The sequence below is a fragment of the Tachypleus tridentatus genome, chromosome 13 (assembly GCF_004210375.1).
Source record: "Tachypleus tridentatus isolate NWPU-2018 chromosome 13, ASM421037v1, whole genome shotgun sequence".
Classification (NCBI taxonomy): domain Eukaryota; kingdom Metazoa; phylum Arthropoda; class Merostomata; order Xiphosura; family Limulidae; genus Tachypleus; species Tachypleus tridentatus.
Genome location: NC_134837.1, coordinates 75,512,212 through 75,526,713, shown reverse-complemented (window position 1 = coordinate 75,526,713; position 14,502 = coordinate 75,512,212). Strand labels below are relative to the sequence as shown.

The following is a 14,502-nucleotide window of genomic DNA, read 5'->3' as shown; positions in this document are numbered from 1 at the left end:
GGGTACTCTGAAATAAATAGATGGGAAACCCTGAAGAAAGTCATGTTGACAATGTACCAATGAAAGGCATGAATGGGGCATAGATGTCTAGGTATGGATGAGGGAGACCTACCTGATGAAGTAATCATACAGGACAATAAACATAAAGAAACTTATTTGACAAATCCTAGCTGAAAGTATCTATAGCCAAAGCTCAGGGATAGTGAACAGGGGACCAAATATAAATACAACTGGTGATTGAGGGAGCATAGTTACCATAAACAAGAGGATAAAAGGACTACATCAGATAAAATGATACACTATAAGGTTGAAAGCATCTGGTATGCAACATGTTAAAAAACGAATGTGATGATCATGGGCCCAGAAGAGGAAATCCAAGGTAAAAAAAAAAAATCTCGATTGGGTGTCCCTTTGATGATTGATATGAGAGACTGCAGTTTAATTGTCAAAGTGAATTATGACCAACCAATCCCTAGAGACATAAATAAAATTATTCAAGGCTTAACAAACAGGAAAAAGTTTGACGATATTAATATAAAGAGAACTTTCCTCCACAGACCACAATCCTGAAAGGATCCACTTGCGAAAAGATGTAAACTTGGCCACAGCGGAGGAAGCGGGAAGCCACTCAAATAATGAGCCTTCTCCAACACCAGTTTAACTTGTCCATAATGTAAGAATCCAAAGAATCCTGAGCAAGATATCATTGTTTGTGAAGGACCAACTGAATGGTATACAAGCTCAACTGAAGAGTACAAGAAGGGTCACCAAAGACCAATCCTCAAAAGAGATTGAAAGGAAGGAACATACAGGATGTTCTGTAGTGCCCATTTTATAGAACAAAGTTGACTGAGATGAGTGTTGAGGAAGACATCCAGATGAGCAATATACTGAATAGGATGAAGGAATCACATCTTCAACACCCGAGTAAGGTAAGATTTTGTGGTAAAATGAGGGATGTGAACATAATGATCGAGAGGGGAGAGGCCAATAACCTGCCTCCAGTCCCAAGTCTTCTTAGAAACCACAAACAGGCTGGAATAAACTCCCTCCCAAACCACATGGAACAGGTTCAATGGTCTGTTGTGCAAGAAGGTCCTGCACCACCTCAGAAAGACAGTGGCACAACAAGGGTCTCTGAGGAGGAGGAAAAGAAACAGGCATGCTGGGTAATGGAGGAGTAAGAAAACAAGATTAATGAAATTTTCTAAAAATATCCTATAAACTTAAATATTAGAGACAAAAGGGTTCCATTGATGAACAAGGACCACCAGATGAGCTCCAACTGAACCCAAACCTACCAGGTAGTCACTGGAACCATTGTTGATCTATTGTGCATCACAGAGAAAAACAACAAACAGTAGCACTACAAAAAGAAACAAGGAAGCACTAGGAAGGAAAGAGAAATAAGAATCAGTGACGCACCTGGTTCCAACTGAAACAAATGAGCTCCAGATGAGAAGGGGTAGACTGTTGTTGGACCAAAATGACCCTCAACTCCAATATCGTGTCAGACATGTAACGTTGCATAAAAGGGACCATGCAAAGGTTTTGTAGATGAGGAACCAGGTCTGTGACATTATGACATTATGGCATCCTTATCCAGATGTTTTAAGCAAACGAAGAAACCACATTTGCATGTCCTGAACTAAAGAAGATGGGGGACCAACAAGAAAGCGAGGAAGGAGAGGACATTCCCAGAAAAATTCAAAAGGATTCCTGAGAAGAACCTTGAACAGGAGATGGATCAAAGAAAGGTACTGCAACAGCATCGTCACAGTAATGTAAAGATGGGAAGACTGGACACCTAGAAGATGAATGGGAGATTCAGAACCCACCCACCCGAAACAGGCAGATCTAAACCCAACAATCGCCGATTCAGATAAGGACAATCAGCCCTGTGATAAGGTAGAGCGAACTTATCCAAAACCATTGAAGATGAGGTATACTAATGCTGTCACTCATCTGGGAGGCAAGATGCTCAAGCATGAACTCAAACATCAGGGCACAGGAGAAACACTAAATAAGGTTAGGAAGTAGAAACATGTAAAAGGGAGGATTTGGGTCAAAAGAAACAAAAGCAATAGATAAACCATCACATACCTGTGAATTAAAACCTGAAAAAGTTGATGAGGGCCAAACAGAATCCTCAGAAATATGGTGGGGGGGGAACTCGAGAGAAAAAGGAGCAAAAGAAGGAGACAAAGGTTGACCCATATAATGCTCAATCTCCCCGTGAATAAGTGCAGATAAATCTCTTGATGAGCTACTGATATCTGACCTAAAATATGGCATCAGACTAATGATACTCAAGTGGTATTATGAACTTCAAAATTAGTGTTTAACATAGAACAAGCAAACAAACGATTTAGCAACAAAACACCAGTAAATAAATGATTTCAAATGAAAATAAATATTTGAGTAACTAAACTACTATGTGGCAGAATTTGAACAAAAGAAACATGTCTGAACTGACGCACTGCCAAACGAGAAGAGGTGATTTGACGGTAAATCATAGAAGGTGTCACTTGAATCACGTGACAGTAACACTCTCCTATTGACAGAAAGATGACTTACGATGATTTATAGGCAAAACATGTTGGAAACTTCGATTCTAATAAAGGGAGGTGTACGGAAGGCTCATGACATGTGTTATAAAAATTTGCAAATATAAGGCAGCACTAAATGGGAAAGTTTGGTATTGTGTGTTAAGCGTGATACTGTATCGCAGTAATCGCCTGCTTCAGAAAAACCCTTTGATAATGCAATTTATTCCCTATATCTGTGTTGAACTCTGAAACTCACTTCACGATATCATCCTTTAAGGTAATTATTTACGTCTTGGCTAACTTCACGTTTTATAGGTTTCAAGAAAGAACATGTGAACAATATTAAAACTTTTGAACTACATACACAAATCTTACCCCATTATGTAAGAAAATTTATTACAATTATCGCTTTTAAAATAATCAACTTTTAATATACTTGTTGTGATATTTAAATAATCAATGAATATTAAATCAACTAAAAAATAACTTACACTAAACTGTCTTGTACATCCAAGAAGATGGATGGTGTGCTTTGTATACAACAGCTGTAAAATGTGAACTTACTCTTCAACCCTATTATCATTTCACACGATAATCAGCCAGCATGACAGGAAGTAACAACAAACACCGTACTAATGAGGCGAGGCTCTAAAATAGTTTTAGCACAATGCATTCAACCTTTTGTATACCTATACAAAGTGTTGTTGCTCAAAATGTTATTTTTGAAAATTGGACACTGTGACAATTTATAAAACATTTTCTACAAAGCAATAAATATTAAGATATTCAATAATATTTATTTGTGCATAATTTTTTGAGCTTTAATATGTAATGTAATCAATACAATCACAAACAAGTAATAAAAATGTAACTTTCTAAAAAATGAAACTATTCTACTGAGGTATTACTAACCATTCCACTGTCAAGGGAGCCTGCACTTCCTCGCCGTACTGGTTTGTTTATCTCTAGAAATGCAAAAAACATTAGCATTATAGTCACCATGGTTTTTAACAAACTAATTTAAAAATGCAAAACATCTTAAAATGTCATCTCCCCTTCTTATAAGATACATTTAATAATTAACACCCAATTTATTCACACACTTCCAATCCTAACAAAATAAATATACTTGCTTTGAAAAACTAAATGACATGTATAACAAAACAATATTACTAAAGCTTTAAAAAGATAAAAAATAACCAGTAATTTAAGAATATATGCAAGCCAGAAAATAACATTTGTATCACTATACCCTACATTTGACCCTCCCTTTTTACTTATGATTATCTCAACTCTTGAAGCTTAAGAAATGTACTACATTTAAAATTTTACTTGCAAAAAATAATTCTCTAACAGAACTTTGTTAAAATGAGTTTAATGAAAAAAAAGAATTTTGCTAAATGTATATTAATATTTTAACTGGAGAATCACTAAAAAGTTCTAATAGAATATATTAAGAAGAATCAGTGACTAAAACTGTTTGCTTCAAGCTCTAAATGAAAATATAATACACATTGATTATGTTAATCCTTTAAGAAATCAATTTGCAAGAAGACTTACGCTGTTCATGCAAGTCCAATAGAGAGTTGGACAAAGCGGAACGTTTCAGGTTTGAAGAATGACCACTGGTTGCTTGTCGAACTTCCTTGCTTGACGTTGGAACAATTTCCATATCAGCTACTCCAGAGTCTCTGTTATCCCCTCCACGATTTCTCACGGTCTTCTGTTTCTCCAACTCTGCTTCAATCCTCATGTTTTCCATCTCATCCATCTGTAAAGAAAAATTTCATTAGGTTTTTTCAAGTAAGAATCAATATTTTAAATAGACTTCCATAAATTTCATTTGGAAACAAAAGTTGGAACAAAGTACACAATCTTGGGAAAATTCTTTAATGAAAATGCGAAAAAGAACTGGAAACTGTTGCTCTATTACTGCTGTAAAGAAATAAAACCCACAATTTACATTATTTTCTATTTGTTGTTGACACTCAATAAAATGCAATATTTAACTGGCAACATTTAAAAAAAAGCACTTAGTTATTTTAATGAATTGTCAAACTTCTTTTCATCAAAAACTTCAATAGTCCTTTGCACGTTTACATAATATCAACTGGTGATCCGATTCTTTGAAGTTCTTTGGTAAGTTTCTCCCCTAATTCCCAATCCTGATTACACCACCGATTTCCAGCATTTGTTTCTTGTTCATACAACCCAAAGCCTTTGTCCGTTCCAAATTCATGAACCATGTCCAAATCAGCACTATAACATATTTTAGTATATATATATATATATATTTCAACCATGAGATCATTTATAGCTTGTGTGTGTTTGGATGAAGCAGTTAAATTCGTGATGACGAAAAACCCACTTCAAGTAAAAATGTATTCTCAAGACGGCTGGTATGAGTGTTAGCACTTAAGTTAAAATAAGTGCTAACTTATTAACTTACTAACCTAACTTCATTAGGTTGTCAACCTGAAGATGACCTAAGAAGGTCGAAACGTTGTTCTGTACTTTATTTTAATTAAAGTGCTAATACCCATACAAGCCATCTTTAGAATACAATTAGTCAAAACTGACATTCATTCTTTTCTGAACAACGTGTTTTCCCTTAAAGAGAAGAGTTACAGGAAATACTTACCTCTAGAATGGATTCTTTTAAATCTTCCACAAACTTTGAACGATCGTGTTCATTCCTGGCATTGAAAGTAATTAGTACTTTGTCATCCATTCTTTGACTAAGCCTAATACCATATTGATAGTCTGCAAATTAAAAAATAATAATTTTAAAAGTACTTAATTTCATGCACCATTTTTGTTTGTTTTTTTTAAATTAAGAAAATATTTCATCTTATAATGCCATATACAATTACAAAATGGTATTTGAATCTGTCTCATAACACTTTTCTGCAAAAATATATTTTTAATCAAATGTAACAGGCTTCAATTTTGTCACACATTCACAGAAGAAACTACTGTAGTATAGCTGTATCAACCAAATATCAACCATTGTCACAGTTAATAGCTACAGTCACATTAATCATTAGAAACTTATTAACATGGAAATAGGGTTGCTTCCCAACACCTACCACCACAAACAGTCCTTCTCAGAAATTCCCTGAAGACAATAGAAAGTTAGCAGCTTAAACATAGGATATAAACTAATTAGTAATTAGTTATAGAAAACCAGCTGTTAACAAATAACTAGACTAAGCCAATCATTACAAGCTACTAACCATGGCAATAGTTTACAATGGAGACAGTGCTGTTCACCTTGTTAAATTTATCAAGCAGGCAGTAGCACCACGTAAGTAAGGATTGTTTGTTCATTGAAATGGCATTTTAACTATTTCTTTGATAGGTCATCAGAACTTTAATATACTATACAGTGTTCCTTTTTATAACAATATCTATGAAACAACTGATTCATATGTTCCAAGATTGTCTGTAAATACAAGAACAAAATATCTGAATTTCTGTTTTTCCTTTTTTTTTCCATTACATAACTCAAAAACCAAAACAACAGGTTACAAACAGTATCTGCTTTTATAAGCATTATTCACAAGTAGTAATTGAAAACAATAACAATTCTAGTGTAACCAACAAGACATTTCCACATTTACTTCCATATTTGAAAAGTTTTCTTCTTTGCTTGTAAATTTGCAAACTGAAAAAATTGTTAATTCAGTAGTACTGTCACTTACATGCCATAAGTTAGCACACTTAGTTAAAGTAACTAATATTCAGGGTGATAAAGTAAGGATATTGGCTATTATAAGCTTTGGCAAAAATGAAGGGATCTTCGTTAAAACATTGCTATTTTGTATACGAATGGGTAAATACAGACATATTAGAAGATATTACACATGAAGGAGTCAGTGGTTATGTTTCCAAAGTTGACTTTCAATTCTTTACAACAAATTATAGTAATATACGAACAAATTAACTAGACAGATATAACCACCAGTTCCCACAACATGCAACTACTGCAGTAGCAACAATGTTGAGGACAACTATTTCAGTCGAAACAGAAATGATTTTGAGACAAAAATTCAGATGTTCGGATTTGTTTTATTTGATTCTAAGCACGATTCTACACATTTGGCTAATTGTTCTCCGCTAACTAAAAGCATCAGAACCCATTCTTAAGCCTGCAACCTTTATCACCGAGCCACTGGAGAGCTTGGTATTCATATAATTATTTCACTGCCAATAGCAATAACATTCATCAGATTAGCAGAACCTTTTCAAAGCTTTTTATTCTAACAATATACTGAAAGGAAATTTAAAAAAATCATTCTATTAGAAATTACTTAATATGTTCTACTGAACAACAGAGTGATATACTGACATAAATATCACAAGCATAAAAATATTGTAGTATCATGAAAGGAGTCTCAAGATCAGACCCCTATTTAACAACCTTCTTTACAACTACATCATTAATATATACATGAACTTCAAAGTGCATCATTAAACAATGGTCTAAAATTTCTAAAGTTTCATTACAACTATGGTTATATGAAAAATATATTTTATGCTCCAAGATAACAAAAAACGTTCAAAAAAAAAAAAAAAGGAAAGAAAAATTAACATCATACAATAAGAGCTTGAAGAGGAACACACCATTCAATGTACTTACATGGGGCTTCAAATAGAGTTACATTCATGCCACAAAGAGGAAAAGGACTGACGAAATGTATATGTAATGCTGTTTTTCTTCTTATTGAATATTTTGGTGGCCTGAATAAAGTATTGAAACAATAAAATAAATGTTTTAAAATTTTATTATTGCCATTAAATGTTTTCTCTTTATGGTAAAATTTGTTATTTTTTGTAAATACCTTTGAAGTAAAACAAAACAATATTACCACAAATATAAGAAACTCGTTTTGTAAATATACAAGTATGCTTTATAAGTGGAAAAAATATTTTACTTAAGTCTCATAATAAAAACAAAAATATGAAAAATTTATAGTTTTAAAAGTAGTTAGCATGATTTTATTTTACTATCAACAAAGTCTAAAATTTCTTAAAGTGCAAATTAAAAGGAAAATATTCAACCTAATCATTTATGCTTTGAATGGTCAGAATGAGTGGACAATGGGGTGGACAAAAAAAGGTACTCCCTCTCTGAAAATGATGTTAATTTGTTTTATCTTTTATTATATAATAGAAAAAATATGTAAAACTGTCTTTAGAAAGCACTTGATAAGATCTCTTCAAATATGATCTCAAATCCTAATTTTAACACTTGCTTTCATAAATACCTGAACTTTTCATGATTTTAAGTTACATTTTCTCATAAGAAGTGTTGTGCATCTGCTGCAGTTTCTTAGATCTAATTCCAATTAGCTACAAGATTTTATGCAATAATGGAGTCATTAAAAGATATCTTAGAAATAATGGGCCAGGTCAATCACCTTATATCTATCTGAATGAAAGTTTATGGTCTGAATTAAACTGATTAACAAAATCACAATCCAAAGACAGAAGATGAAAGTTTTGAAACATTCAAAGGATGGCAGTCAATCACTCGGGAATACCTGCACAAACTCATTGAAAGCATGCCATGTCAATGTGAGGGAGTACAGAAATCCAAGGGAATGCTGACTAAATATTAACTTGTGAAACTGGTTTGTGTTATTCTTAATTTCATTTTTACATTTGATTATTGCAGAGAAACTTGTCTGATCATTTTGTAGGCTAATTGGAATAAAAGGATTCAGGAAACTATAGCAGGGGTACTTCATATGGGAATATGTAACTAAGATCATGAGAAGTTCAGATAGTTATGAAAGCCAGTGTTAAAATTAGGATTTGAGATCATGTTTTAATAGATAACATTAGATAACACAAATTAATAGCATTTTCAAGTGGGGCCACTTTTTCAGTCCATCCCTGTATATATATTTACTTGACACATCAAAAGTAACACACACACACACACACGCACACACACTTGGCATACAAAATATATTCCTTAACAAAACAGATGATTTCACATTAGGCTTACTTATTGTGTATTTTTTTCTTTCTTGAGACTAGTTTAAAAGTACTACTTCTTGCTACAAATAGTGTTAAACTTAGCATGTAACAAGATTTTCAGTTTAATCTTGGTAGTATCTCACAGGATCAGTTAGCTAGGAGATTTAGGTTAAACCTACACCACCTAATAAGCTAAAAATGCCATACTTTAATTCATCTGACAAACTTTAAATATAAAACAATGTCCACTCACTTCCCTCCAACATCTAAAAACTACTTACATTCTAACATTTACAAAATACTGTCTAAATGTACAAAATCTCCATAATTCTTTTCTTGATAGTTTGAGTGACTTACCATAATCATATCATTGAAAAGAAAAACTTCTCGCTGATGTACTCCTGGTCGTTCTTTCTTATTGATATCATAAATTTCATATAGTCGGCAATAACACACAAGACGTCTGTGTGGCAGTGCAAGATTCTATAAAAGACAAAGATGAGATTTTGTGGGTTAGTGTAATGGTAATGAGATAATTTGCTCTGTAATCAAAGCTCCCATACAGACTTAAATACCACTATCTATACTACAGTACCACAATACTTTTTTTTTAAACACAAAATTGGCATAGAAATTCAATTTTGCTTGCAATACTACCAGCCTTGACTTTTGAAATGGTGGGAGAACAGACATGAATAATACTGATGATAAATTTTTCAAGAAGAATATTTACAATAAATTGTTAAGAATTAATCACACTATTGTTTATGTTTGCATCATATCTTAAAAAATAAAAAAATGTTGAGTTGCCAGATGTTATTGTTGAGTGGCTTTTAATGTGACTGGAATTATAAACAATTATCTTTCACAGTGAATGGTATAAGTAGCTCAGAGATTTGGTTCTGAGTGAAACCAAGAGTGTAACACAATTAACCTAACTAAAGTCCACGAAATGATTTAAATTGTTAGATTAGTTCGAACTTTTTCCATCACTGGGGCCAAATACTTTAGCTTGTATTATACATTTGTAACTTTATGTTACAATATACAGAATATAAATATTACAACTAAAGTAATTGCCAGAATACAAAGCTGAGAATGATGACAATTTAATTGTAAACATAATTACTAAAAATAAGGCCATTTCTACTTTGATTATTCAATTTCATAATAGTAACAAACTGCCTCATTTAACCCTTTTGCTGTGAGTTTGGTATAATATATACAAGAGTTTGTCTACACATTTAAATATTTGCACTATTCTATTGATGCAGCATGTGTATCTTTACAAAATTTGGTAGACATTTAGTAAAGATTACAAGTATTTTGTACACAAAAATCAAATTTTTTAATGAAATATTTTTACTAAAGATTTGTTTGTGAAAATAGCCTCTGTCATTACTAGTCTGAGTACAAAATGATTTCTTGTTATAATTAAAAAAAACAACTATTCTTCATTCCAAAAATCTCAAATATTTGCATAACCTCTAAAACCTCCTAAATACATTTCAAACATTTGTTTTCAGTAAAACTTTATATTTTATTTCCTATACTCTAATTATGTAAGGTTTATCACTTAACCAACCTCGTAAAACATAAAAATATTAGGAAATAAACATAAATTATGCTTTTTTCATGCTAGAATGACTACTTTAAATCTACTTGGTACTAGAAATTATAAAATAAGCTTTCCTCTGGATTCTTGAAAGAAATGGACTACAAATAGACAATGCTATTAACATTAACATTTTGCAACTGGCTCACAGTATGTAGTTGTTCCACAGATAGATGACAGAATGCACTAGGTGAAAACATTAGTCATTGAATATTATCCATAGTAATAATATAATATAATAGTAAACAGTATAAGTTTGTTATACACAAAAAATCAGATGTGTTAAAGTTTCTGTGCTAATGATATGACTGAAATAATGAAGTCAGTTTGAGTCGGACTCTGACTAGATCAAATGCAAGGATATGTTCATGTGAAAAATACTTTAATCAATTATAGACTTTGAAAATTGAGCTTGCATAATCTCTACAATCTTCTAAACCCATATATATATAGTTTTGTTCAGTATCCCTCCATACTGTACATGGTATATTTTTTCTGACTGTTGTGAAACCAGCAATGTAAAGTAACATGAAATGTTGATAATTCCAAAATCAAATGCATAATATCATGTCAAGTGACAGTCTGTATCTTAAACTGTAAATGAAAAAAAAATTTTTAAATAAATTTAGTATTATTCTCTTATAAAAATGTGAAAATGCATGTAACCACAATACAAAATTATCTGTAGGTTATTTGTTATTAACCTGACAACACTATCTTCTAAGCAAAGAAAATAAACTTACTGGTTTCTTGCCAACTATGGTCTGTTGAACTTTCATCACCTGTGTCACATGATCGGACCCTGGTTTGAACTCACTTGCCTTTATTCTTTCATAGATTCCTGTCAGCATATCTCGATCAAGGTCATTACCATCATCCACTCCTGAAACATTTAACTTTATTGGGTTAAAATAAACTGGGTAACAAGTTATAAGAGTAACAAAGTAAATAAACTATTTTGTTAGATGATTATATTTTCATCCAAAGCTCTAACAACGAACTAGTTATGCATCATGCAAATAAACAACTGCAGATTCTTATAAGAAAATCAATGTTTGAAACTTTCAGCCAGTTACAGTATCTCACATTCTTGGCCTAATATTTTCCACTGTAATGACAAAAACTCATGAACTGTTGCTATAATACTTCTCATACTATTCTAAGTGCAAATGATAAATGTACACATTTTGGAAATGTTGCAAAAGCTTATAGTGTGATCATATCACAGAACTTGTCAACAGATACCATTATATGCTTTATTTAAAAGTTCATTTCTTACTGGAAGTTATTTATCAATGTTCGATTCATACATCTGTTTAGCTACTCATCTATCAGTTTCCAACATTATTTCAGTATCAATAAACCCAGTAGAGCTTAGTCTGTACGAATGAGATGGAAAACTATAATCGCTAATACATATGTACTGCTCATCATAGTATCAGATCTCTTTGATAACAACACAAGTCTTTCATAAATACCTAACTTAGTTTTGAGGTTTCCAAAAGATATTAAGATTTTCAATATATCCATCACTAAAGCAGAAAACTGGTGAGTAGTATAACAATTAACTATTTTGCTGATTATAGCATTAGAACAATTAGCTCATCTATGCTTGAAGATGTTGTGACAATTCACACAACCAAATGTTTCATTTAACTTGAGGAGTGCATAATCGGTCTAGTTTTTAACCCTTTCACAACAGGTAAGGGTTCAAAGCCCATGTCTTTGCATTTATTGACTTGCATTCAAAATTTTATTGAGCTACTATTTTATAAATTCATGTCAATAAGTTTGGAATCAAATTGTAATTATAATTCAAACTTCAATATTACATACAAGTTAAGTTCTTAATTTAAAGATAAATAATAAAAGCACACACCTAAATATAGATTTCAGAAAATCACTTAGTATGTTGAATGCAGCACTGTTTAAAATTAGGTGTCTGTGACGTCAAAATACTAAGTCTATAAATTTGTACAAATTAGAAATTCCAAATTACTAATATTGACAAGCTAGAATATAAAGTAGGAACTCCATATATTTTTATTTCCCTGAGATGTGGCTTATGTACTGAATTAAACACAGTGGTCTCTTTCAACTCTTACCATTTTTTTGAAATGGTCCCTTGTATACTCTTACTACAGTATATGACAGGTAAACAACCAATCAACTGCTTACAATGTCCCCAGAGTTGTTTTCTCAGCCTTTTTAATCTTTGAAAAAGGCTATCGTGTTCTTTCAGTCCAAGTTTTCAAAAAGGCATGTTGTGTCTTTAGTCTGCTCAAAGTTTCATATTTTTTAAAATCTAAATAAATCTTAGTTATTAAGCTTAATAAATGAAAGTGGAATTCTATGGTGTCAGTGTAGTTATTTGATTTTTTGTTTATTCAATTATATACACAAAACCTAAAACAAATTTTGTTTGATATCCTTTGCATGTGAAATTTTAAAAGGCTTAGTAACCTATGCTCAGCAACAACCAGGTATGAAGGTTATAGCAGACATAATTTTTGCTTTACTTCTCGATTTATTGTTCAATTTTAAGAAAAATAACTAATAATTTATTTCTAAATAGTAATAATTTATTTCTTAAGATTAGAATAATCTTACATTATTATAACACACAACTTATAATAATTGAAAGGTGACTGTATATTGCAAAATACTAAGTGTTAGTTTAAATTATTACATATGCAACATGAATGAATGTGCAGTGTCAATACAAGCTATGTAATGTTAGCTAGGCATGACTAGAAGGTCAATATAATAAAAATAAATATGTAAATATATAGTGTTATGAGACTTAAGCTACTTAGATTAAACGTTTGTATTTTCATGTTAAGATGTAGTCATTCTAGCATGGAAAAAGGATAATGTACATTTATTTCTTAATTTTTTATGATGTTACAAGGTTGGTCAAGTGTCCTGACCCCACATAGTTATAGCATAGAAAATAACAAAATATAAAGTCTTACTGAAAATAAAACATTAAAAATGTATTTAGAAGGTTTTAGATATTAAGCAAATAATATTTAAGATTTTTGGGACAAATAGTTTTTTTTTAATCATAACATGAAATAACTTCACACTCAGTAGTAACAAAACAAACTATTTTCATAAACAAATCTTTAACAGAAGCATTTCATTAAAAAAATCTGATTTTTTGTTTACTAAATATTTGTAATCATTACTAAAAGTCTACCAAATTTAGTGAAGATATATGTGCTGTTTTGGAAGGTATAGTTCAAATACATAGATGAACTTGTGTATATTATACCATTGTGAAAGGGTTAACAAACTTTAACACATGATGTTCATAAAGACAACTCATCAAACCAGGCTAAAATTGCTGACTTCACAGCAACTGCCATTCATTAACATTAATATTATTAGTTAAAAATAAAGAAGTGGGAGTATTACAAAAATTTAAAATGAAACAAGGATGATGTAGGTATGACAATGTTAAAATTTACAGAGACAAGGTAGGGAAGAATACACAAAAACATACAAACATTCCCAGTAAGTAGCCATTGAGTCAATGTTACAAGCTTATCAGAACTAGACATTGTAAAGCTAAAGTCTTATCCAGTTTAAACGCATTTATTCAATAGCTCGATTTGTCTACCAGTTATTACACACAATTTTATTAAACAAGCCACGTAATATATTAAGGATGAGTAAATAGTTATACATTCAGTTTACTCATTTTAAGTTATTTTATTCGATGCAGCGTAGAAAAAAAGTCACATTTATGTTCTTACCTCGCAGCGTAAAGTTCTTTATAAAGTCATCCAGTTTCATCCTTTTTTCTGCTTTCATGTTCGGAGTGTGCAAGTCTGTGTTCAGCATGATGATGGCAAATGCAAGGACAAAAACAGTGTCAGGATTCTGAAGCTTTGAAACTATTTCGTGATTACACTCAATGTAGTGGTGGCTGAACACTTCTACAAGTCTTTCTATTTTCTGAGCTTCACCCTTTGTGTAAAATAAAAGATTATATGAAAAGAGAGAGAAAATATCAAAAAAAGCTATAGAACTCCAAAATATTAACTAAATCATTGTGTGTAACATTTAGTAGCTTACATTTTTTGTGCATATAAAAGAAATTTACTTTTGAATAAGTAAAAATCAAGATATTTATGGTGAGTTTGTGGGAATTAGGTAACAATTATTGTCATGATTATGCTTATATATAATCACCTAATTCCAAATATTAATTAATTAATTACTTTTTCTTTCAAAAAGTTAACATTATTTAAAAGTTACAACACAATATAATTGTGTATTAACACACCAAATGACAAAGACTCAATAGAGAATTTAAATTCCAACAATAATATTCCTTGCGTC

The 14,502-nt window shown here is 31.4% G+C and overlaps 1 pseudogene across 1 annotated transcript in view; it reads right to left on the bottom strand.

Annotated features, from left to right (window-relative positions):
- Positions 1 to 14,502, bottom strand: part of LOC143240682 (IQ motif and SEC7 domain-containing protein 1-like) — a 72,124-nt pseudogene that overhangs the window by 6,082 nt on the left and 51,540 nt on the right. Inside the window, exons 7-13 of the transcript XR_013021878.1 lie at positions 13,914 to 14,127; positions 10,896 to 11,035; positions 8,895 to 9,020; positions 7,192 to 7,292; positions 5,191 to 5,312; positions 4,110 to 4,320; positions 3,462 to 3,514 (exon numbers count right to left, since the gene is read on the bottom strand). The product of XR_013021878.1 is annotated as an IQ motif and SEC7 domain-containing protein 1-like (transcript). The remainder of the gene's footprint in view (positions 1 to 3,461; positions 3,515 to 4,109; positions 4,321 to 5,190; positions 5,313 to 7,191; positions 7,293 to 8,894; positions 9,021 to 10,895; positions 11,036 to 13,913; positions 14,128 to 14,502) is intronic.